Source organism: Zosterops lateralis, assembly GCF_965231275.1.
Source record: "Zosterops lateralis genome assembly, chromosome: 8".
In the NCBI taxonomy this organism is placed as follows: domain Eukaryota; kingdom Metazoa; phylum Chordata; class Aves; order Passeriformes; family Zosteropidae; genus Zosterops; species Zosterops lateralis.
The window spans coordinates 8,240,255-8,266,021 of NC_139768.1; the positions used below are offsets into that span (position 1 = coordinate 8,240,255).

Here is a 25,767-nt window from a genome sequence, read left to right on the forward strand (position 1 = left end):
CTTGAAAAGCGTTTCCTGAAAAGTGTCACCAAGAATACTATTACACCAGAGTTAATATTACCATCAGTCTGTACTGGTGACAGCAAAATCACAGACTGCAATGCACAGCTGGTGCAGTTCAGGTAATGCGAGTTTTATACTAATTTTACATGTTGTTCAGCATTCAGAAAAATCACACTACAAATTTCTAAAAGATTTCACTCAATTTTTCCTCATCCTGAGATGGTTTAATTCACACTTGAAGTGTGCATGATGTTGAACGTACGACGTCTTGTCTCTAACCTGTCAGCCACCTCAGCTCCCATGAACTACAAGCCAACTTTTCCTGGACAGGAAGGTATCTGTCTCCTCCAGCCGTATTTATCAGCCCCACCGCCCTCACCCCGCAGCTCTCGGCAATCCCCCCTCGCTGTGTCCCGCCCTCAGCCCTCCCGCCAGAGGAGGCGCCCGCCCCCGGCGCCGCCCGCGGCTCTCGCGGGAAGATGGCGGCTCTCGCGAGAGGCGGGCGCGCGGCTGCCCGTAGCTATGGTAGCGGGGACCCGCGCGGGGACAGGTAGGGGCTGAACGCGGAGCGCGGGGGATCCCTCTGCTCTCCTCTCCTCTTCTTTCCTCCCGTCCTGTCCTGTCCTTCCCCCTCGGGAGAAACCGCGGCCGGACACAGCCGCTCGCTGCCTGCTCGGCCGTGCGCCCGGAGCCTCCCCGGTGGCGACCCCCGCCCGCTCGGCCGGGCCGCGGCGGGGTCTGTGCGGGGCCCGAACCCGGGTCTGTGCGGGGCCCGAACCCGCGGGAGAGAAAGGGAGGAGCAGGTACCAGGGAAACAGAACGCTAGAGGCTAAAAAGGTGTTTTATTAGCGAGGGTCTTTGAAATAATAAGAGGTGTTGCGTTATCTTGGTTAATAACTCAGGCATAACTTGCCTGGGAGCTGCTGTTGGTCAGGAGAACCTCCTCGGTGTTTAATTTACTTTGTTGGTCTAAGGTAGGCAGAACCATGTGCTTTCCCCCCCGCCTCTTTTAAAAGAAAGCAGAAGCTCTTTGCTGTTCCAGAGTCGGATTTCGCTTAGACCATTTCTTTCAGTAGAAGGATTATGAGCAGACACTCATGAGGATTACAGCCAGAAATAGAAAACCATAACAATATACACCCTCTGCTTTCAAAGAGTTGCAGGCACAATGGCTTTCTGGTCTTTCAGCTACGTGAACTTCTTGTGGGTATTGTAATGGCTGATGGTGTGTTTTAAAAAAATTCAAAGGCTTTTCAGATTTCAGAACACATTCTGAGTGTTTTAATAATGGAAAAAAGATGCATGTGAAAAGGGAGGGAAAATAGTTATCTGTTTCTCATGCAGCTTGAAAGAAAGATGTATGTACTGGAAAAAAAATCTCTAAGCTTGTGCTGCTTTTCAGACTTGAAAAAGAGTTTACAGCTGAAAGATTTTGTGCTGTAATACATTTGACACTGAGTAGCAGTTTTGGAAAGGAATAGCAACATAGAGAGTCTTGTGTTTGCTTCAGGAGGGAAGGAAAGTGTGCTGTGCTGAGAACTCAACTAGTAAGGTAACACATTACTTGAATATGACAGCTTTTAAAAATAATTAGAAAAAAGTATTATGGGCTGAAAAATATTTGTCAGCCTGTTGAAATCTGTTCTCATTTAGGAAGTGATAGAAATAAAACCAGTTTAATTAGATGGGATACTCTGTAAGTTCTATTCCATCACCTAATCAAAACCTTATCTAATCAACCACGCTGCATATCATTCAGGATTGAATAGGAGCCTTATTACTTTGCTTGTTTGTTTCCTCCTCACCTGATAATGTCACCTGTGAAGTCTTTTGCCACAATATTCTTGGGGTATGGTGAGGAGTAAGGGTGTGCCTGTTTTGTTCAGTGCAGACAAATTTAAAGTAATCCCACAGAATTTAGAAACTTTGGAGGGTTTTTTTAATTCTAGTGACAGCTGTAACATATTTCAGTTTCATTTCTTTCAGGCATTGCAGGTAAGAAATATGTCAGTTCTTCTCTCAGTTCTGGGTTAAGTGTCTATTTTGAGACTGGAGTCACAAGTTTCTTAAAAAGGATAATGGGAATTTAAATCCTTCTCTATCTGATCTCAGAGATGTTATTAGGGATTAAGGCTTCTTAGGCGAGTTTTCATGGACAGTACATAGAAGGGAAAGTGTGTTTATTTCCCAGTTTCTGGAGCTTCAAAAAGTTTGTTACCTTGAGAGGCTCATTGAGTTTGAGGACTCTATAAACATAGGTATGTAAAGAACAGTTGTGGCTGTCCAGAATCACATTTGGTTCAACTGTGCAAATTGCAATAGATGATATACAAAAAAACCAAACAACTGAGGTAAGAGGATGAAAGAATAATAAAAAGTCACAGCTATTGTTTGGGGGGTTTTGCTGGTTTTTTTTGTTTTTTTTGTTTTTTTTTTTTTTTGTTTTTTTTTTTTTTTTTTTTTTTTTTGTTTTTTTGGTTTTTTTTTTTTTTTTTTTTTTTTAAATCTGCTTACCTGTTGGTTATGTTGCTTCAGAACCAACAAAACTGTCTTATAATTAACATACCTGTTGATACCTGTAGAACTTATTAGTCTTTTCCATTTTTCTCACCCAGCTTTCTGAATACCTTATACATCCTTCAGTTTCCTGACATATGTTCCACACACATTTATTCAAACAGTTTATTTTAATTTTTTTCTCTGAAATACTTCTTGTTTGTCATTTAATTTCTTTATTTTCTGTCAATAATGGCTGCAGGGACAATTCCAAAGCCATCTTGTCTTCTGTCACTGAAGGTCACTCCCTAGAAAAGATTTGCAGAGTTTGTGAGTTGTATGTGTTCTGTTGTAATCTTAAATATTAGGAGTTCATGTTCATAGAGTGTACAACTTACAGTAGATTTTGTTGTCTAATGCCCTAAGTTTGTGAAGTAAAGGTGATCTTAAAGGTGCTGCGTTAAAAGTTGGTGTGTCTGTTCACTCCTGTAGCAGTGGTTGCTTAGTAAAATGAAGAACTGTGGTACCTGCTGAGTGTTATTGTGGTTACTCCCAAACTAGTAAGAGGCAAAGGAAAGGGCTGGATGTGGTTTTGAGGCTTTAAACCATTTTTATTCAAATTAAGAAAGCATGTGGAAAATTATGTACTGTTATGGTATAATCTGTACTTTTTTTCTCTAACATAATTGAAGAAATGCTATGAAAATACTGCTTCTCTAATATCATTCATGATAAATAAATAGTAAATAAATCCATTGCTGAATTAAAGCTGTCTGCAAGTGGTAGAATACAATGTTGCTGCTACCAGTGGTGTTCAAACATTTTGACTACAAATACATCATAACAACATGGAAAGTAAATTTGATACTCCTTTTATAAAATACTGTGGCCATTTTCTTCAAAACCTTCAACCTTAAGAAACACACCTTTGAATAAGGTATCTGAAGAGATTTTTAAGCAGGACTGTGGAATTTCGGCTTTAAGATGTACATATTTGTGTATTTCTATATTAATGAAACCTCTGAAAGCTTTGTACTTGTACAGAGGAAGTTATAATTGAGTGTCTGAGAGTCAGAAGTAACCTTTATCTCCAGAATGATGTGTTGTGCTACTAGTGGCATAATTTTCACTGTTCCTCTGGCACTCTCCAGAGACTCTGGTCTGGAGATGGTACCTGAGGAGGAAGAGATTTGTTATGTTTGTTCACTTTTTTGTTATGTTGCTGGGGTTATTTTCAGAAATACAAATTGTCATTTTGAATTTTGTGTTTGATGAGAGCAGGACTGAGCCTGACAAATCAATTTGCAGGGGCCAGGGCTGTCAGATGATAAGAGCTTGCCTTCATTACCAACCAGTTTAGATTTGAACCGATGACCTAGAGGTGAAAAGCTCAGTGTTGTATTACGAATCCCCTGATCTATCCATATGTTCTCTTGTTTAAGGTCCCTGTGGTTTTCTTAAACAGAACATGCAGTAAACATTGAGCGTTGTTTGCACTTGTAAATATTAGAACAGTGTCCATTCCAGTTGTCTGCTGTGCGTGTGAGGACACTGCAGTTAAATATAGTAACAATTTCTTACACTCTCTGGCTTTTCATGAGAAACCCTCATACAAATCCAACCATATGGCAAAACCCAGCATTATCCTAAAACCACTAACAGAGAACCTTTTGCTGCCATTAATGGGAAAATGAATCTACAGCTCTAAGTAGCCTGTTGGAAATTATTAGTAACATCAGGCTACTGCTAAGAAAATGAACTTTAATAAAATATCATTAGGAGCTGAGTCATCCCACCAACACTTCTACGTGTTGTATCCAGGTTGGTATTTGTCTATGAAAGCCTTTTCAGAGTATATTATCTTTATTACTCCTCTACTTTTTTCTTCATTGAGTATCTTTAGTGCTGTAAAAGAGCGTAATGGAAAACCATTTGCATGGATTTATAAAATAGATGGAAAGAGTATTTGAAATGTCCAGACAGGCTCATAAACTATTTTCCCATTCATTATGAGGTAAGATGTTCCTAGGCAACCTACTGAGCAGGAGGAGGTCAACAAATGTAAATACTTGGGCAAGTGATTCTTAGTTTTTAAGGCTATTAAGTTACTGTCTAAAAGGCATTGTTTCTGTGAGATACAGAAATAATAAAATTAACATTTGTATGTATTTGGATTATCCTTTTATCTCCTTATCCACTGCTGTGTCTGTACTGATTAATCTGCTGCCAAAACAAATACGAAGAGGTGAATTTCCTACTTTCCCCTCACTGTGAGAGCAAATTAGGTCTTTTTCCTCTACCTGACCCTTAATTCTCATGTAGTTTATAGGAACATAAGTTATTTTTGAGATCTCTGGGGGTTTTATTTCAAAATGTTGAAAACTGGCCAGCTGATTCAAAAGGTGTTGGTAGGAAACCTGTTTTGCTCAGATGCTTCTGTGGGCAACAACAACAACAAAAAAATTACTGGCAAGTTACTAGTGAAACAAGGGATATGATTATCTGTCTGATGTATCCTTGGTCCAATTTGTTTTGTTCCCCTAGAGAACATCAGCTAGAGCATCCCTCTTGGGGCAGTATTTTCCTTTTTGCATAGCATTTCTAGTAGATGTATGTGAGCTATATCTCTTTTGTAATTTTCCCCCCACTCCTCTGATGGCACTGCACTCTTCTTCCAGGGGTTCTGTCATTGAAAGCAAAATATCTGAATCCTTGGGGGTTTTTGAGGATTTGGGAAATTAGGGTTTTAAAATTCATAGATACAATTTATGAGTGTTTCCCTCTTTCAAATATCTCTCCAAACCTAAAACTATGCCTTTTTTGTTTGTTTGTTTTGTATTTGTTTTGGGTTTTTTGAATGCAGATAAGACTTCACTGAATTGTGGTTGTCTGTCAAAGTGTGACAGAACATGAACCCTGGTGATCTTTTAATTATTTTGCAATAGACTCTGGCTTGTTACATTCTGCCATAATTGATTTGATGTGTGCATTTGATCAAGCCTGCAGTCCTTGAATTTGAAGGATAGAAGTCTGGCTTTTGAAATTACTTTCCCCTTTTCTCTTTTACAACTCTGAAAATTCAGGCAGTTAAATTTCAGCTGCTTTCCCATCCTCTTTAAATTGAAGCGGTGAATGTGAGTTTATTGTAGACACCTGTTTTTAGAAGGTAGTCAAGCTTGCCAGATGGTATAAACAATTTAGTGCCATCAACTGGCATAAAAGAGGAGGTTTGAATGTGTGCTTTATTAAAAAAAAAAAACAGTAAATAACTGCTGGTTCAAAGGTAGAAGCAGGTAGGATGAACTGTAATAACCAATGGTCACACATTAGTCTTGACTAGGATGCTTTTTTCATGGGACAGTTTGACTCACCAAAATTTATGCAGAGGTACATGCTGCATGTTGTGTGTGGTGGGAACAGTTCACATATGAGAAGCCCGCAGGGGATCAAAGGGAAATTAGCTTTTTTTCTTTTTTTTATCTTATCTGCTTGTTTATTTCTCATACTTGGTAAATGTAAATCAGTATTTGTAGTAAATAATGTTTGGTGGATGTAATTCATATGGTTTCATTTTTAAGAAATGGTATGTGGTTTATTGTGTTTTGAATTTTGAAAATAATGAATGGACTAAAAATATGTAAGAGTGATTCAGACGTGGGAGACTTTGAAGAGGAGGAATCTTCTCTAAGTATTTCCACAAAACATGGAAATAAATGTATTCTGGGAAATAGTTGATCAGTAAAGTGTGTCACAAAGCAGAGGACAGCAAAGGAATTTTAAATCCTGCAGTTTGTATTCCCAGTACAATGAACTTATAAATGGATCAATAAACAACAGCTAATGCATCTCAGCATGTTGGTACATGGGCTGTTGCTGTGACATGGAAACAGGTTAATGTCCTCAGTAGATCTGCATGTTATTCAAGAAAATAGGTCATGGTGTAGGGGAAAGGGAGGGAAAATTAAAGAGAGGGGAAAAAAAAGTTGATTTATTTTACTCTTCCTGTTGATTAAAACTTTTTCATTATGCTGCATCTGAAGTGTGCTAAAGAACAGACAGCAGAACTTCATAAACATTGGGATAGTAAACTGCTGCACTCTCTCTGATGTCTGTTATGGACACTGTTATCAAAACAATTTATGCAGTACTTGTAACAGATGATATCTGGGGAATTTATGTAAATACTTTTGAGGTGTGTTTAAAAAAAGACATTGCCAGCAAAAAACTTTAGGTTTTTTTTGATTATGGATACTTGATAGATTTTTAATAGGGATTTATTTATTTATTTTTCTCCAAGTGAATCAGGAAAAAATGTTGTGGTGTGATTTTGGCAGTGTTGTAGTTTTCATTTAAGTGCTGTTTTTATGGTATTCCTAGTTTGTCCATCTTGAAGATGGACAACTTCCACAGATTTTTCAGGGAAGCTTTTTAAAACTTCACTTTAGATACTTCTCTTAAAATGTCATTGCTTCAGGAGAGGATGGAGAAGGAGAGAATCTCTCTTTCCTGTTAGCAAAAACTAGCTGGGTTTAAGACTGTAGTTTTATTATGGAAATAGCCATCTTTTAAGAAATATCTTCTGTTGAGCAAATGTGTTTTCTTTGAGGGCTCTTAATTTTTGGGAGTGATAGAAAGGTAGTTCAATCAGTCCACATACTGTTGTTAATAATTGTAGCAGTCATATTCAGCTGTATAATTATCACATAAATTAAGATATTTACCACTTATCCGTTACATTTTCCTCTGTTCACTTGATGCTTGTGATGGATTCTCCTCTGCTGTTTTGTCTGCAATTGCAGCTGCAGCCTGGAAAGGTACCTGGGGAGTTCCACTGGATTCCATTCTTGCCTGGCAGGAACAGCAGCAATCACAGGCAGAGGATGGTACAGCCTTGTTATCTCCACTAGAACAGAGACTTTTTCAGGCTCAGGGATAAAGAGGGACATTTTCAAATTGAAGTTGCTTTTTCTGATGGCTCAACTCCAGAAACATTTCTAGACAAAAGCAGCAGTACTGGGAAAATCTTATTTTTCAGGATTATTCTGCAAAGGAATACTTGAGATTTTGGTAGGTGTTGGGAGAGAAAACATGGAAAATGTATGACTATTGCAGTGTCATGTTCAACTGAATTGCTAATTCTGCTCTGAAATACAGTACTATAGTACAAGTATTGATTACAAATTTGATTTGTTCTTTTTGTTCTGATAAGGAATGCATGTACTGTTTGCACAGTAGTTAGAATTGATATGCCATTTGTCAGTAAATTTTAACCTTTGGTATATTTTATCTCATGTATGTGTAGTGAATAAAAAATTATTTAAAGTTGTTTGAACAAGAATCCGAAGCCTAAAATTAGACTTCTGATTAATCCTAAGTGGTTTAAAAATATCTAGATTTTTTAAGTTTGGATTTTCTTAGCAGAAAACATCATACACTAACTTGTTTTAGTATCGTTCTACTTCAAATGTAGCTGTCTGTGTTAGGTCTGAACATGGTTTTGTTAGTTGTTAATGGTATCAGTAAAAAACATGCAACAGTATTCCAGGTTGTTCCTTGGCTTTCTTCCTCCCTATCCCAGTTTATCAGGAATTGAGTGATGACATATGTACTAAATACCAGAGCCCGTATTCTTATCCGAAGTTGGGAATAAATTATGATATTCATTTTTGGCTGTACTTGGGAATGATCTTGAGTATTAATAGCACTCAAATTTTGATTGTTACTTCAATAAAACAGTTGAAATGCTGTTCTTGAGGTGAATTCTGAGAATTCTCAGTGGCAATTTCTTGTTTTCCGCGCACTGAATTTTCAGTCCTTCTATGTAATGCCAGCCTGTTGAGCTGATATGGGGTTGCCAACGTCTCTGCTTTAAATAGGACATAAAAATGTCTTTGCTTGTCCAGTCAAACTAATGTTCTCATTTGGTTTGTGAAAATCACTCATAAATATGACATAGGAACTTTCCTCAGGAAGCATGTGAAGTACATTATCAATTTATGGACATAAATTAGAACAGGAAAGGTTCTCACTGGTGATAAGGAAGGTATTTTCCCCCACTCCATTGACAGCCATGCATTTGAATGAGAGGCAATCCAGTCCACATCCCTGGAGGATTTTAAGTCTCAACTGGATAAAGCCCAGAGCAACCTGATCCGACTCTTAGTCATGCTTTGGGTGGTGAGGTTAGGCCACAGACCTCCTCTGGGATCTGTTCTAGCCTCAGTTACTCTGTGGCTCTGATTTACTTGTTGATCACACTCATTTTCAGCATTCTTTCTTCCTAATTGTGTGAGCTATTCGTTTGGGGTGTTCAGTAAATTCCTTTGGTAAGAATGAGACTGGAGAATTCGAGGCACCAGCTCAGGGGGAAAGGGAGAGCAGGCACATTGCTGTCCAACTGTCCTGACAAGCAGCTGTGGCTGTGGGCAGATTAACTCCTGCTTTGAAGAATATTTCTGTGAAGATTTACTTTAGATTAAGCCATTTTCCTAAGAGGACTTAACCAAACTATGAAATTCTTTGTTGTAAATTTTGATAAATTATGCAGGACCTTGACTAAACAAACATTAGTTTTTGTACAAGAAATAGACGATTCTCACACATTATATAATATTCAGAACAAGTTCTAATTGTGAGTAGGATGTAGCATCACTTGGATATTATACAGGCAAGAAGAATTAGAGCAAGGGAGCCAGCACATTTATTTTTTTCTAATAAAACGAACAAAATTTCAGACCTGCCAGAAGAGTTTAGTAGGCTTCCTAAGCAGGAAGTCACCAAGGTGTTGTATAATATGCCTGTTGCTGAGATAGTGGCTGCAACTAAACTTGTTTGGTGGTTTGTTTGGGTTTTTTTGTGTGGATGTTTTTCGGGGTTGTTTTTTTTGTTTGTTTGGTTTGGTTTTTGTTGTTGTCGTTACTGATATAAACAAAGGAGGCCAAAAAGAAATTTTGTTAAATTGCAGTCAGCTGTTAAGCAGACTAAACTGCATAAATATTTTTCAAGACTTATCATTGTCAGTTACTTTTGATTCTTTGATAAGACAGAAAAGATGCATTTACATTTATAAAAGAATCTCTTTGGGAGTTTTTTTGTGGGTTTTTTTGTTTGTTTGTTTGTTTGTTTTTGATACTATAAAAAATCCTTTTGTCTTCAGAGTCAGAGTTGTCATGATATAGGAAAAATTATAGAAACATTCATAATTTATGCCTATAACTACTAGCATTTTATGAAGAGGTTAATACCTGATTAAGGTTACAACGAGGAGGAAGAAGTCTTATTTCTCTATCTATTAGAGAATCTTTTTTTGATAAAACTGATCCTAGACTTAAATCAGGTCACTTTCATTTTAAATACCCACTTTTTGGTTCTAGTATTATCTTTTGGTGTGGGACAAAGATCAAATAGTTGATTTCCATGTACATATTTTTAAAGAGAGCTCCAGGATCAGGGGCTGCCTACCCCAGCAGAGCTGCTGGTGCTGAGCAGGGATGTTCTGCTTTGCCAAAGTACTTTGATAGAAGGAGGTGGTGGCAGTGCTTTCTGGTGTGAATGCCAGAGTGAGATCCAGCTGCTTGTTTTGGACTGCACACAGGTGGCGCAAACTGAAAAACACTTAAAAAATATCTTGCCCCTTACTTTCCCCAATAACGATCCAATATCTGTCCTCCCACATGATGACTATAGGCAATAAATAGGGTTTTAACACGTAAATTAGTGTTTGGATTTTTCTTCCTCTGCCCACTCCCATTATTTAGGTGTGTAGTCATGCAGTTTTAATTCTGCCAGCATTCTTTGTTCTTAAAAAACATGAAAATCCAAACAGCTACTGAATATAGAGGAAAACGGTGTCAAATTAAACAAAGGATCCTCAATTCTTCCCCTTTTTACGAATATCAACCAGTTTGGTTTGTGTGGGTTTTCAAATATGTTTATTTTTTCTTTGTCAGGGTGGGGAGAAGTTGCCTTGGCTGCTTACCAAAGGAATTTTCCATTTACTGAGAGTATTACCACATAAATGAGAAACAGTGATCATGATTTTGGATCTGTTAAGAATTAGTGAGGGCCAACTCTGGGCTTCTCTAAAGAGGTTGTGGGAAAATTCTTGATTTTTATAAACCCTCAGTCTCTTTTAATGAAGGCCAGCATTTTTATGTTATTATCCATGGGTGCCCTAACTCAGGACAGCACGAAGACTCTTAGTTACTAATTCTTAGTTGTGCTGCCCTTAACTCTTCCTCTCATAAGCAGTTTGCCTCCTGGGAAGAAATAGAAAAAGTAGCACAATGTGCTCCTTGAAAAAGTGTTTTTGAAACAGTAGCTGGTATGTAGGTCTTTGTGGTTTTCCAATCAGCTTTCGCAAAGGAGTTCATTATTGATCCGATAAAAACATCATAATACTAATGGAACACTACATAGATCAGTCTAGACAAAGCCAATCGCTTGAATTCTGGCTTTTGAAACATGGACACTTGTAACTTTTTATATTAGTCAGAATTTCCAAAAAAAGCTAATGGTCAAACAGGTGTTTGTGTCAATTTTTTTTCTCTTCTTTGGGCTTTACAAAATAAAGGGCACACCTGCAAAATCTAGTTACTTAGTAGTTCCTTCAAGTGTTCAGCACTACTTGCAGGGTATAATTATCCAGCTGGCTTTAGAGAGGGAAAATAATGTTCTTCTGCCTCAAAGGCATTCATTTAAATGTCTTGGTTTCTGAATTTGGGGGCAAAGGGTGAAATGTGTATGTGTTTGCCTGTCATCTGCATGTTCTTTGGGAAATGCAATGCCAAATCTAGTGCCTTCCTCTAAGCTTACCTGGACTTAATGTCACAACTTATCCCAGTGGCAGATTGAGATCTTTGAAATCATGGTATTGAAAGTTGAACTAGGAAAATTATTGCTGCCAAAAATCCATTTGACATTTTAATAAAGAAACCTGTGCTGGAGGAAATAACTTTGTGTATTTTCAGGGCAGAATTGCTGTGGAGGTTCTTTAAAAGGCTCATTAGGGAAATTTTTCCTCTGTTGCACTAAGAATTTTTAAATGCATACTGGTGCTGCCAAAATTATTTGGAATTTAGACTAAGATAACGTAGAGCAGGATTTGTCTCCTTTTTAATTATGTCAGTTCTGCTTCTGCAACTAAAGTAGCCTCTTTCTCCCAGACTGAAGTTTCTACCAGGAGGGAATTTCTGTGATTTCAGTGGCTGTTGCTGCCCAAGGCAGCAACTCATGACTGGAATTGCAGACAGCTGGAATCAGTCCTGCTTTCTTAAGTTGTTTAAATTTCAGCCTTGTGAGTCTTTTATTCCCACTGAATGGCATAACAGGAAAATATGTTTACTGGTACCTTCGGATACCAACACTGAAGGCTTTGTGTTATGAATGACATAGATTTTATATCTCGCTTGACTGCATGTTGAGTTATGTTTTAGTTAGAAATATAACTCTGCCTGGTAGATAATCAAGTAGAATTGCTAGGCAGAGTATTAGAATGCATGCTTAAAATGGTGTAAATTTTCAAGATGTAATAATAAAAAGCAACAATATTTATTGTGTAAGTGATTGGGAGGTAAACTGATGTACATTGCATCTTTGCACTTTATGGAATTTCTGCCTCTTTTATAAAGTCCAGTGATATCACTTGCCTACTCAGTTCTTCTGTCTGCTTTGCAGTAAGGAGAATTAAAATACAAATGAAAATTCAGAGTCAGGTGTTTTGATTCCAGACATTTGTGAGCCTTAATATCAAGTTTGCTCAGTGCATTTTTTTTGCCAAGTTTTTTTAAGTTGCAAAGCTGTTCATCTATCAAAGGGGAAGTAAATATAAAGGAGAGGAGGTTGGTGGATTGATAAATACTTAAGAAACGAGTATGCACAATTTATTTTGCTTCAGTAATGTCTTTATGTTTAGCTTATCCATTCAAATAGTAACTGGTGGTGTGCTGATACCATGGAAAAGATGATGGCTGTTACAATTTTAGAGGAATGAGGGCTGGGCCTCTACTGCATTAGTTTCCACTCGGTACTTATTCCATCAGCATTCATTCCAGCCTTCCCTGTCAAATTGTATGTAGCTGTTAGCCAGGCATGGTACTGTGTTGTAGTCAGGGTCAGCTGTTTATATGGCACCACTGCCCTGCTGCTTGTGAAGGATCTCCACAAACAAGGCTTCCTCTGACAAGCACGGGCTTGAAGACCTATTTCTTGTCTTTGCTACATAAGCAGGCAGAATTCTTTTTACTGTTTGAAAATTCAAATTAAACCTGGTGAACTCAGCTCTGGACATGTTTTTTAGCTTTTCTTTTTTACCAGAAATCTGTTTTGAATCTTTCAGTCCAGATATTTCAACAAAATTAACTTTGGCATCATATCATAAGTAGCCAGAATTGATGGGCACGGAGGCTTGGCTTGTCAGAAGATGTTAGTGTAGAACTCTGAATAAAATTTGGGTGTTCTGGCTGTTCCGGTGCTGTCACATCCCCAGCTCAGTGAGAAGAGGAACCAGATCTTGAACTGTCTGTCTTCTTACAGAAATAGTTCCAAAATCTGTTACGTTCTACTGGGGTGGAAACTCTTGGAGGATATGTGAAGCAGCATAATGGAATATTACAATGAATTCTTCTGAGTTACCAAATGATTTTGCTAATGTAACTTGTGTTGCATATCTATACACAAGAGACAAAAAAAATAGATTTAATTACAATGATCACCTTCACAGGACAGGCTTTCTCTTGACAGTAATCAGCAGTAATTATTTCTTGTTATGGGCCCTGACCATATAGACAGGATGCAACAGAGCTTGTGGCTGACACTAAGCATTAACAAGCATTGTGAATACAGACTGTACTAATTATTAAATTATTAAATTAAATGTGTTTATATTAAATTCCTGTGTGGTTGTGAATAGAGCAGATGTGTTGTATTCACGTGCTATCATGTAGCAGGCAGTGAACTAAATAGGAGAGAGTTCTTACTTCTTTCCAAGTTTAAAGGTAATATTAGGAGCCTCCATCAATGTGATTTTTTCTATCCATAGCTGTCACATATATGAGATGACACTACAAACTCTGCAAGGTGATGTTCCTCTTATCATGCAAATTTTCCTAAACACATTAACTTGTTGAGCTCTGAGTTGAAATGATTGTTATGGGAACTAATAACATTTTTACTACCTTCCAAACATTAATCCTTTAGTGTGCCTATAGCAAAAAAGCAAATAAGGAAACAAAAAAAAGTCCTCCTCCAAAATCCCACCAGTTGAAGCCTGAATATTTGTCCTTGTAAATTACTTTATTTCATCAAGAAAAATGCGATAAAATGTAAATTAGTGACTGACAATTTTCAATGCAAATTTTCTTTTGTTATGTTGTCTGAGGTTTCACTGAGTATATATAGTTAATTCACTAGTGGTTTATACTAACTTGTTTTGCTTCTCAGGGTAATTGGACTAGAAATGCATTAGTCAGTTAATGCAGTTCAGCTGGTGGTCAGTATCTTGTTAAGTCATGATAAATCAGTGTTTTAGCCTTTTCCTTTTGAGGGGGATAAAGCATGTGTCTGCAATGATGTTTTATTCCCCTTCAAAAACATTAGTTTTTGCACTTTTAATTGAATAAAGTCCGATACTCCTCAATAGCTAAGCACTCATTTACTGCATTAATCTATACAAATAGTATTTTTATTCTTTTTCTTCTAATGTTAAACTTGTTAGCTTTTTCTCTGCTGTTTTATAAAGTATTGTCATAAAATGATACAATGTGTCAGATGAATTTTGGATAATCTTCAGGGGAACTAATTAATTTTGCAGATACTTTTGCATCCTAACTTTTTATTAATTTACAGTTGTATTACACTATTTTACTTCTTTTGGTCTCTGATGTTTTTGGGAAGATTAAACTTCAATGAAGGGAAGGGCTCGAAGGCTGTGAGTGTACATGAAAGATAATGAACAGCTTTTCAGTTTTCTGTAATCATTGTATAATTCTAATGAAAAGGAAATAAACAATTTGGGTGCATGGTGAATAACCTACAATACACTTAAGAAAACATAGGTGTTAGTTATCTTTAACTCATGTATTTTAAACTTTTTTCTTCCTGTTCTTTGTTGCTGTTTTAAAAGAATGTAATCAAACATTTACATCTTAAACTGCAACATACGCATGTACTGTAATGAGGGTATTATTATGCAGTTTAATTTTGGGCAAGGACAGCAAGTTAGTAACGTTTTAAAAGTGACGGTACAACCATGTAGGGATGTACAGAAGGGTTGCTGGGTTTGTGAAAGCCGTCCTATCTGCAGGATCTTTTGTGTCAGGCTTAATCCTGTTTTTTATCTGCAATCCCTTGTTCAGTGTATGTGCATGAATTTTGTGAACCAAGTACTGCGTGTGTGCGTCCCGTCCGACCCAGCTCCATCTGCCCGCCTGGGTGCAGAGACAGATTTCAGAATTGACACAGGAGCGACGCTAATATGCTGCAAACGATCGGGTAATTGGTCTCCCCTTGCTGGTGCGAGTGTTAAGTGGATTGCAGAGCGATGTCCTAGTGCAGCTCTCCTGTGTTGTGCTGGCATCGCACTGGAGATGGACCCCAGTGGGAAGTTCTGTAGGGTCTTCTTTCTGTAGGGTCGTGTCCTGACCTTTCTGTCGGTCTGCACAGCCCGGGGCAGCCCCCACCGCAGTGTCCTCCCAGCAGCCACAGAGCCATGGCTGTAACATGAGGGTTTGATGGGCACCACGGTTTTGTAACATGGACTAGAAGTAAGAACTATGGGAAATATCCTTAAAACGTTACCAGAAGAGGAGTATAAATGAGCAGCAGTTTGCACAAGGAGGAAATAAAAACACGTACTTCTTAGTATGCAAAACCTACTGGGGTAGATTATTTATTAGGTTGGATCCTGATGACATGCATGCATTGACTGGCTAAGGAAAAAAAAAAATTGATGGAAGCTACCTCGGTACAACTAGCTGCCCTTTGAGATGCTGGAACACCTGATAATGTAAAGAGGGTGAGTAAAGAGAGGAAAGGTTTATAATTTCCTGTCTGCTATCTTCCACATTTTGAACAACACTTGCAGAAAATGTAAGCCTCAGGGAGACAACAGGAATATGAAGCACAAGCACGATGAATTTAGGCAGAGTAAATAGTCATGCCAGTCTAATTTTCTTCTGTAACATGACAATAAGGCCAGCGAATTGACAAGAAAAGTGTGACTGTATTTTTCATCTTAGTGAGTTCTTTGGCAGTGTTTCTTGCTATAATATTGCAAACAAGGGAAGAAATGTGACCTGAAAGAAACTCTTGTGGAGTAGGAGCAAGACTTGGTGGATGACTGTGCCTAGTAGGTGGTTACTAATGATCGTCTGTCAGAATGAAATGGTTGTATTGAATGTGGATCCGCCACGGTCTGTTGGGTCTGTACCCATTCTGCTTCATTTCAGTCTTGTTAATGACCTTGATGATGGAATAGAGAGTGTGCTTACCAAATTGATTCACTAAAAATGCCCCTAGAACTTGGAGGGAATATATATACATAGGACACAAGTTTATGCGCACAAAATTATTTTGAGAAAGTTAACAAAATCTTAGGAGATAAATAGCGACAGATTGAAGTTCTACACTTAAGCGAAATCATGAATACACAATTAGACTGTAGGGAACAAGTAATTAGATGATAATTCTCCAGAATTCCTGATGTAAAAGGGCAAATGTTATACCAGGAGGGATAAAAAGATACAGAGCAATCTTTTTTCTTTATCCATGGGTTAGTCCTCCGTTGAAGTGTTGCATCTCACTTGGGCAAATGCCCTCAGGAAATAGAGTTCACCTGAGCAGAGTTCGGGAGAAGAGTAATCAAATAATTTGAGGTTTAGAAAATGAGGGCTAATTGGCCTCAATTCAATTGAAATAATATGAACTAGGGAGAGAAGTGAGTGTGCAAGTGCCAAAAAGAGAACCAGGAGGCATAGTTTTGTGTGTATGTGTTAGGCAATGTCAGGAAGGTAAGGAAGTTGTTTGGTATAAAGCCCATCCATGAGAAAAAGGGAAAGATGAATGATCTTAAAATGTTGCAAAAAATGTAGATTAGGTCTCATCATGAACAAAGGACCTGTTGCTGAGATAGTTGACTGTTCTTTTTCCTAAAGAATTTTATCTAGCTATTTTTTTAACAACAACATTATTTTAAGATTGAACAGCACATGTAGACTTTTTTGGAATGTTACTGAGTAAAAAATGAGCACTTTGTACATGGAGACAGTTTACCCTGAGACAGAATCCACTTGACAAAATGGTGATGCAATCAGTCTCCGTATTGCCAGTCCTTTGAATTCTGACATCCTCTAACTCAGTAGCCTCGTCTTTTTTGTGTTGATACCTCACTATGCAAGTAAGAGTCGTGCCACACAAGGTTTTCAGGTTTTTTTCTGCTTTTCAGGGGCCCTTAACAAGCCTGTCAGTAGTTAACTTTTATTTCTTATTCTCATTATGACTTCAGTTGTTTCTCCAGCACGCTGGGTACTGGGCGTGTTATTAGCATATGAAAACAAGGAGTGCACTGCTGGTAATTGTTTTGTTTATAAAATCTTGCCCAGTTTCCATTGTCTGTGTTTCTCCACTAAGAAATGAACACAATCTTCGGTTACCTGGGGGTGTAACATATGTTGTTAGTATACTTCGAGTCTCTGTTTGCATTGTAATACCCTAGAATACCTGTCTTTAATCATTGCGGTTGGAAATTACCTTACTTAGCATTTTTAGTTTCTGTTTGCTCAGAGAGATTTCGTGAGTCAAAGCCAGCAGGCTGTGTACGGTGTAGCCAGCCAAACCTGAATTTTGTGCCTGAGAATGGAATTTGTCACAGCTCCAAGCACTTTTTAATGGAGCTTTTTTTTGTTTAAGTAAATCCGAAGGAAATTCCATAATTTCAGTATTCCTTCGCTCTAATAACTTATTAAGGGCTGCTTTCAATTTATGTTTTTACTTAATATTTCCCTTCCTTTTTCCCACGGGCAGTCTTTAAGCAAGGGCAGATGTCTGATATGGAAGCATTAGGAGTCTAGCATCCTGCAGGGAGACACTCTGGAGCTTTTAAGAGGTGGAAGTTTTTGCATATTACAGAAACGATCAGGGTGACTCGAAAATACTTGTTTTGGTTTTGAGGAGATCATTTGAACTCCTCTCTCTCCTCTGCTACCACTATTTTGCTTCCCCACCACATAGAGAATTTGGGCTAAATGCTGTAAATTCTATTATGTTTCCTGTATCATGTACCTTGCTTTCCTAGATGGATGTTTGTGTTCATATTACCTGCAAGAAAAATTACTGTTGACATTGATTATTTGGAAATTGATGATTAGCTTTCGAATTTCCAGACAAATCTATGTGAAAAACTCACAGGGTGGTGCTTTTTCAAGCTCTGGCCATATTTTAATGGTATTATCTTTAACCACCATAGACTGAAACTCCTGCTTTAAAGTAGAAAATGTAGAGTTAGCTGTATGAATCTAGTTGGTGATATATAAACTAGGAATAAATAGGAGGATCCTTACTGTAGTGGAATGCAAAGTAAGACAGTTATTGTCCATGAATACTCAGTGATAAAATAATCTTTGAAAAATATGCCCCAAATACTAATTCTTAGAGAGAATGCCAATAGCATCTGCCACTGGAACTGGAGGGTAAGGCTGCTGTGTAGGAGGAATGTGTAATGGAGAGATGCCGTAGTATAGAACTTGCAGGATGTTGCAGCCTCATCAACCAGCTCTAAGTACTGGGTGTGGGAGGCCAACCAGCATTTGGTGTGATTCAAATGATGTACTTAGGAAGGCCTGGGGTTTGGGAGTGCTGTGATGCTGCTGAGCTGGGAGCTGAGCTCCTGCCAGCGCCTCAGGTTGGGACACTTAGAGCTGCTTTTCTCTTGGAATGAAATTTATGGCAGCAGCTGGCTGCTCGTCAATGGGTAATTTCATGTTGTATCTTACCTACTGTTTTTGAAAGCCATAGGTAGAGCAGAAAACTCATGCCTTTATTTTTTCTTAGGCCTGGAATGTACATGCCTTAAATAATTTAGGTTTTTGGAACTGGAGTTCCTTGTTTAGCTGCATTTGCAAATCTACTGAGGAAGCACAGACCTGTCTTACTGTTTATGCTGCATCTTGTTGTACTTTCTGTGCTTGACTTAATGAAGATAATTAACTTTGGGCCAACAAAAATTACTTTTACTTTGCTTTATTTGGTAGAGAAAGAATGCTGCTCATTGTGGAATGCTGGATTAGGCTATTGGATGTCACAGTACCTGGTATTTGTCTGTCTCTTTGTAGAATAACATTAAAAAGCATAATAGAAGCTTTATTTATAAGCATAATGTGTGGCGTTATGAAGACTCTGTTAGCAGAATTACAATCCAAACTTGAAATTTAGTGAGAGGGCTGCAGCCCCTTTCACTCTAAATTGGAGTTTGAATTATCTTGTTGTAACCGAAGTAAATGAAGTTAATATTACATTAGAAACTTAGTAGCTAATGCTACTTAGCAGCTAAGTGACAGCAATTTATTTAGAGGACTAAAAGTACACTGAATTTATTTAAGCTACTGAAATGTGGGTAAAAATCCAGTGTTCTATACATAAAATAAAGTTCAGATGTGATTTTTGTCTTGATTCCACTGTGCAAGACAGAACTGAGCTGTAATTTTACTTACTAACTCTTGCTTATTCTAACACTGTTAACACTGCTAACACTGTGAGTGGGATAGCTGTGTTGGATGGTAATGTGTGTAAATATGTTGGTTAAATTTAATAGTTCTAGGGGAAGGCAACAGGAAGGCAACACAATGGTCTGGATAAGCAATAGCACTGCAAACATGTCACAGACAATGGTCGATCTGTCAGCTGTGAAGAGCTGACTTCCAGGCTCCAATTGAAGTTGCACAGACATCTCCCTAAGGGTGGGAGCTCCGTGATCAAAAAGACACCAAACAGGATGGGTAACAACCAAACAAGGGATTTTTTTTTTTTTAATATGACATTTTAAACTGATTAAAACTACTTTTATTTGGGGAAAAGTGTATTTGAGTGTAATTAAATTCTACATTTGTTGTTATCAATAATTAAGATAGTCTGTTCTGGATGTACTTTAAAATAAGATCCCACTACGTGTTTGCCACTAGAATTTTAGCAAATAAAGTGCTGAACTGAAACAAGCACTAATGAACTGGCAACCTAGCTTTTGACAATAAGTGGAGGTTTTTAATTATAGTGTAGTATAACTGTTTTGATTGTTCCACACACTTTCTCACCTTAGAATGAAAAATAAAAAAGAAAAAAAATTCATGTTTAAATAATAGCTTAGGGAGCTGAGAGGATGAGGTCCCTTAGTTCTAGAAGCATTAAGCATTTACTTTTTTTTTTGTAAGTACCTAAATAAAATAAGATTGTGTAACTTCTGTCCAGATGCAAACTGAGATGAGTATGAAAGTGAAATTCTGTTTTAGAAAACATGATGTATCACATTCATCATGTTCTGGAAAATAGTCCGGATTATTGAGTAAAGTAATCTTAGGCAACTAAGCTCACTAAAGCAGAAACACAGATTTTATAAGTACTCAGGGAAATGGTGGGGGGGGGGGAGGAAGAAAAGGGGTCTAAACACAAGGAGAATGTTTTTGGACATCTGGGTCCCTACAAGTGTCAAGGGAGGGGGGAAGCCGTAATCTCTATAAGGGAAAAAAAAGAGTTCAATGGAATCGAAGTATCTGATTACATGTATATTTATGGTCTCTCCTTATTAACAAAGCAAGAAGCAAAAACTTATGTATGAGGTTATAATATATTGTGTTAAAGTATAGTTCAGCTTGTTCCCATATGCAGAGCAGAATTCTGTCTCTCCTCTTTTCTGAATGCTGCACTGCCAATGGCCAACTCTGTTTTTGATGAGTACTGGTATAATTGGTGGTGGAACCCATGCATAGAAACAAAGAAAAAGGGACTTTTGCAGAATCAAATAATTATTTGGAAACAGCTGTAGAAAGTTAAATAAGAACTATTGATACTAGTTGGACCATGAGTGACACTGTGCCCTATTATTACTTCATCTTTGATATCTAAAAGGAGGAACTATCCCTGCGAGCATGCATGAGAATTAGGATAGTAAGTGTCATTTGTCCATTTTCCAGATGAGGAATTGGAGCAGACAGAGATGAATTCATTTGCATGAAGTTGCCCTGAAAGTTGGAAGACATGTTGGTTAATCCTGGTAGTCTGTCTAGACTGATGGCTGATAACACTAGTGAGAGTATTAAAAAAGTGCCTGCAGCTTGAGAATTCCCAGCAACCTTCTTGAGGTTTAAGTGAGAGTGATGTATTTTCATGTCTGGCTCTGTAAGAATAGTATTTTTCTGTATGGATTAGGTATAAATAAGATATAAATAGATAGATGTGGGTAGGTAGAAATAAGGAGGATGACAGTATAGAAACTGCCATGTTTCTGTTCAAATTTGCTTTTTGAATAGGAACTTTTAGTATTTGTATCTTCCATTTCATTATCCTCTCTTCCCCATTTCATGTTATTTGCCTGTCTTGAGTTGAAGTGATGCAGATACTGATTTAAAGGTCTCTTGTCCTCCAGCACATTTCCTTAGCAGAGAGGATCACTGAGCAGGGTAAGAGGACAATTGATTTGATAAGGGAAGAGGATTGTGGTCAGTTTGGTTTGCCCCAATTGCCTTTTGAGCGTGTCTTGTTTGTTGATAGCAAGCTAAGTGGTTATCAGTTTTGTGCCATGTTACATTGGCTGGTTTCTTCTGGCAGAAATGCAGCAGTTGTTGTTCAGTGTGTGGTTCTGAATGTGGCGCTGAGAGTGGTCAGGCTGTCCTTTACCAATGGGCAGACTGGCATTGCTGTTCTGGGGTACAAGGGGAAACCTGTGCCCTTCAAGTTCTAAAAAGCTGTAATTATCTGGATTCTGGAGTGGGAAAAATCAGAGGCACATCCTACTATGGCCACGGCCTCCTCTTAAAAAGAGCTGTGGAAAGAATAGGAAATCACTTTGAAGTGTGTTGCTAAAATCCACCAGGTGAGTGTGGTTTGCTTGCCCACATTATTTCCATAATCGGCACGCTGGGATAGTTCTCTCCGGGGAGGAGGGCTGCAGGGGCGGCCGAAGGGTCTCCTGGCGGAGCCGAGAGGTGGCGGGGATGCGCTGGGAGGGCCCTGCGGGGGCAGCGGGGCGTTACCCGAGCGCGGCCGGAGCCGCCGGCGGCGCTGCCCGCGGGGGGCGCGGCCCCTTTAAGGCGGGACCTGCCGGGGGATCAGGTGCGCGGCCGGAGCGATGACGTCATGGGGCGGGGCCGCGGCTCCCGCTCGCGCTGCCCGCGGGACGGGGCGGCGGCTGCTGCGCACGTGCGGGGACCGGGACACACGGCGGGAACCGGGACCGGGATACGGCGGGAACCGGGACACGGACACGGCGGGAAGGCGGCTCAGTGCCGGGCCGCTGCAGCAGGTGTCGCCTTGGAGGGTGTGTATGGGGCTGCCTGCCCTATAAGCGCATGAAAGGTTTCCTCCTTCAGCAGGCTAGACGGGAAAAATGTGCTCTGTGCAGGGCGTTTGATTATTTGCAAACTTAATTTTTTTTTTTTTTTTTTTTTTTTTTTGGTAATACAGGCATCCATCATGTTTTGTGTTTCATTTGTATTTACTCGTTTAAACTGTTGCTTAGGTGGTAACTGAATAGCAGATGCTGCCTCAGTCGATTCTGTGTTCCATGGTGGTGAATTGTGCTGTGTACCTGCTGTCCTTGATGGAAAGCGCTGCTCCAAATTTAACTCTTCACGCTTGTGTGAATCAAGGCAATTGCAAACGCTCGTGTCTGGACTAGAGGAGGGATGTCAGATGTCTTAGAGCTGCTCTTCCTCCCTTGCCAGAGGAAGATTATGTCACACCTGTGTGGAAAAGAGACAAGACCTTTTGCCGGTTAGGTGGGAATGTGTAAGCCCGTGTGGAATTTACACCGCCTAAATATTTATATGCCAGAGGAATTGTATTTGATGGTTCTGGAGGAGAAAGGCAAAGGATTGCTTGTGGCTTTGGTTGGGGCTTTTGGTTTTGTATTTTTTATTGGTTGGTTGGGATTTTATTTCTTTATAATGTATGGGGAAGCTCTGAAACCTTTCTTTGAATATTCATTTAATCTTCATGGTATTCATGACTTCTGTATTTGTAGTTCTAATTTCTGGCTAATGCGTTCACTTTTTACCAGATAAGTTAAAACTGGCAGGAATAAAGAAAAAATTCCCTGCTTGAGGGAATCATCATGTGAAGATAAAGTTGGCAGAAGGACCTCTAATTTTCTGGGTAGCAAAAGGATGTGACCAAGTAAAACATGGCTTTGGCAAGCCTGGTTCTTTAGACCAGAAAAAAGTCTCTTGGGCATTCTTATGCTAAAAATGTAGGCTAAGACTTCTCTTTGAAGTCCTGATTTGGAAATGCTCATCTCTACCACATCTAATTTTTTTGCATTAGATTCCAAAGTAGATTTAGTCTCTTCTAATCTGCAGAGCAGAAGCAGACTTACTTGGAGTAAGTCTTTGTTTAAATAAACAAAAAATACTTCTATGGATGTGTGTTTATGTTGAGATGTGCTATTTTTGGTTTTTAATGCACACCTCTGAATCCATCATTCTGCAGGTTTCTTTCTTCTGTTGCCTTGATAGCATTTCAGTCTAATTAGTATGCAATGGGTGATGTTTTTGCTCTCTAAATTTAGCTGCTGATGTTCATATACTACTTGGTATTCTGTATTGGTCTTTGTAATGGGCATCCTGCATAGAAAGATCAACCCCAATGGCCTTTGTCCTGGAAAATGCATCATCCCAGATGACATATTAACAGTGGGCTTTTTAAAGGGATGAAGTATGTTAATTTAGCATGCTTGAAGACCAGTGGAGTCTTGAGGTGCATTAATGTATGCTTGTTCTTTATGTGTGCCTCACACCTCAGGGAGAGGAAACTGAGTGAATGTCACATTATGGTAGTGTTTACTACTCTTTTTTCTTTTTTTCTTTTTTTTTTTTTTTTTCTCCCATATTTATGCAGGGTATGGGTGTTCTGTCAGAAGCAGATTTGTGGTCTAGTGTAGTCCTGTGTTAGGACACCAGGCTAAGGTGAACAAGCAGGTAATCCAGGGCATACCAGGATTAGTCCACAGGGTGAAATCTGGTCAATTACTTTTCTACCTGAAAATCTCTTGAACTTTTAAGTACATTTTTTCATTACAGCACCTATTACTGTGACAGATGTGACTTTCCATAGATTTTCAGCAAGTGGCTTACTGTTTCCTCTAGGTGTCATCACCTATTTCTTACCCTTCTTGTTCATATTTAGCATCTTAAGCCAGTTTAATTTCTCTGGCAGTGAAATAAACAATAGCCATCATAAGATGTGATTGTGTATACTGTTGAAAAAGTCACTTGAGTTGTAAGCATCTGCAACAGCTTTTGTAGGTTCATGAAATTTTAAGAAATAATGGCTGTTCTAATCAAATAATTAGAAAATATTTCAAGGTGAAAAGACAGCTGATTAAAGAATTGCTGTTACTTCCCCTCTTCTTTCTAATGGCATATTTTCATAGAGAACTTAGTTTAATGAATTGCAAATAAAATTTTGTTTTAAAATAATAATTCCCTCACAGTGATTGGGAGGATTCCTGGAATTACATGGGGCACTGATTTTTGTTTTCAGCCCTTCAGTATTGTGACATGGATTTAAATGCTCCTGGGAGTTCCATGCTGTATGTACATGCTGGCTGCATATCAGTCTGCCAAGTTTCAGTCATAGGACAAAAATAGAACAGAAAATAATTAATGCTTGATGTAAAATTGTGTAAGAGAATATTTTATGAGTCTCATTACCTTCTCTATTACTATAGCTTTGTGATCTTGTTTTTTTTTTTTTTTTTTTTTTGTTAAATTAAGTGATACTTTACAAAAGTAAAGTAATACAGCCAAGCTTACTTTCATTTGGGTTTCACAATGATGCAAGTTAGTTTCCAAAGTGAATCTTGCACCTTCAACCCGTCATCTCCTTTTTATGTCGGATAAAAGGCTGAAAAGCATTGGTTTTATTTGATGCAGGACAGGTGAACCAAACTTGCACAATTTTTTTTTTTCTCAAGACTTTTTGCAAGCCTTTTGTCAAGGACCACAGCATTGCTAAGATTCAAGGTTTACAGGTTGTGTGCTATAATTTAGGGTCACAAAGTTATGTAAGTTCTTGATGAGTGTAGGAAAAGTGGATACAGATTTATCACTTCAGTTGTGCTGGTTCTGTGCCATATGTGTGCTTTATGTAGGAAAAGTTGTTTCCTGATATACTAACTTAGTCAAACTATACATTAATTCCTCAATAACCTGAGATCATATTTAAACCACAGGAAATTCCTTTTTCTACAGGGAAATGGTTTTGTGCATGTTCTTAAGGCATAAAGCTCTGTGTGTGTGTGTGTCTTTCCCATCTGCAGAGGTGATGGGAAACTCATCTTTGGCTTTGGACACAGCATGGCATCACAGTCACTCAAAGAATGTCCTCATGCTTTGACCAAGAAATTTAATTTAGTGCTTTGCTTGATTAGCAGGCATCTATAACCTGGTGTCTTTCTTGCAGTCGAGAGGACCTTTTGCCTTCTTTTTTTGATGGGATATTTATAAAACATTCTTTTGGCTTGGGTCCACTTACTGAGGTGGCAGTTACAAAAAGCAGGATGGTTTCAATGCAGTGCACTGTGTTTGGCAGTCACTGGGAGTAAGTATGCAATAGAATTGCTCTTGTTGTTTTTGTGGTGGTTTTAGGAGGGTAGTAGAAACAAGAAGTGCAGTTATTTGTGGTATTTGTGGTGTTACCTTTGTGGTAAAGAGTGGTATTTAGATTTTTGTTTGTCTTTGGTAACTTTTAAATCCTGGCTTTTGTTGTCTCCGAGACTTCCCAGTGCTACGGGTAAAACTAGTTTGAGTCATTCTTAGGAGTTCCTAGATGTAGAAAGTCAAATTGCTGGCAGGATATGTTCATAGTTATGTGCTCAGGGTATTAGCACTTTGTTTTTCTCCCAGTATTTTTTTGTTTGTGTGAATCATTTGCCAAAAGAAAGACTGGTTTCGATGAGGAGTGCTTTGCCTAATAGCACATAACACATAAGAAAGAAAATAGCTTTAATCAATTAAGTGGAAAATATTGGGTGTATATACCAACTTTTTACTCTTAAAATTATAAATG

At 38.4% G+C, this 25,767-nt stretch overlaps 1 protein-coding gene across 3 annotated transcripts in view; it reads left to right on the forward strand.

Annotated features, from left to right (window-relative positions):
• Positions 1–475: 475 nt before the first annotated feature.
• Positions 476–25,767, forward strand: part of USP54 (ubiquitin specific peptidase 54) — a 91,414-nt gene continuing 66,122 nt past the window's right edge. For 2 of the 3 annotated variants that reach the window (XM_083866305.1, XM_083866308.1), the window contains exon 1: positions 476–553. The gene's annotated coding sequence lies outside the window, so the exon portion shown is untranslated. Of the gene's footprint in view, positions 554–21,976; positions 22,019–25,767 lie in introns of those variants that run through there. The other variant, XM_083866307.1, reaches the window with a different exon arrangement.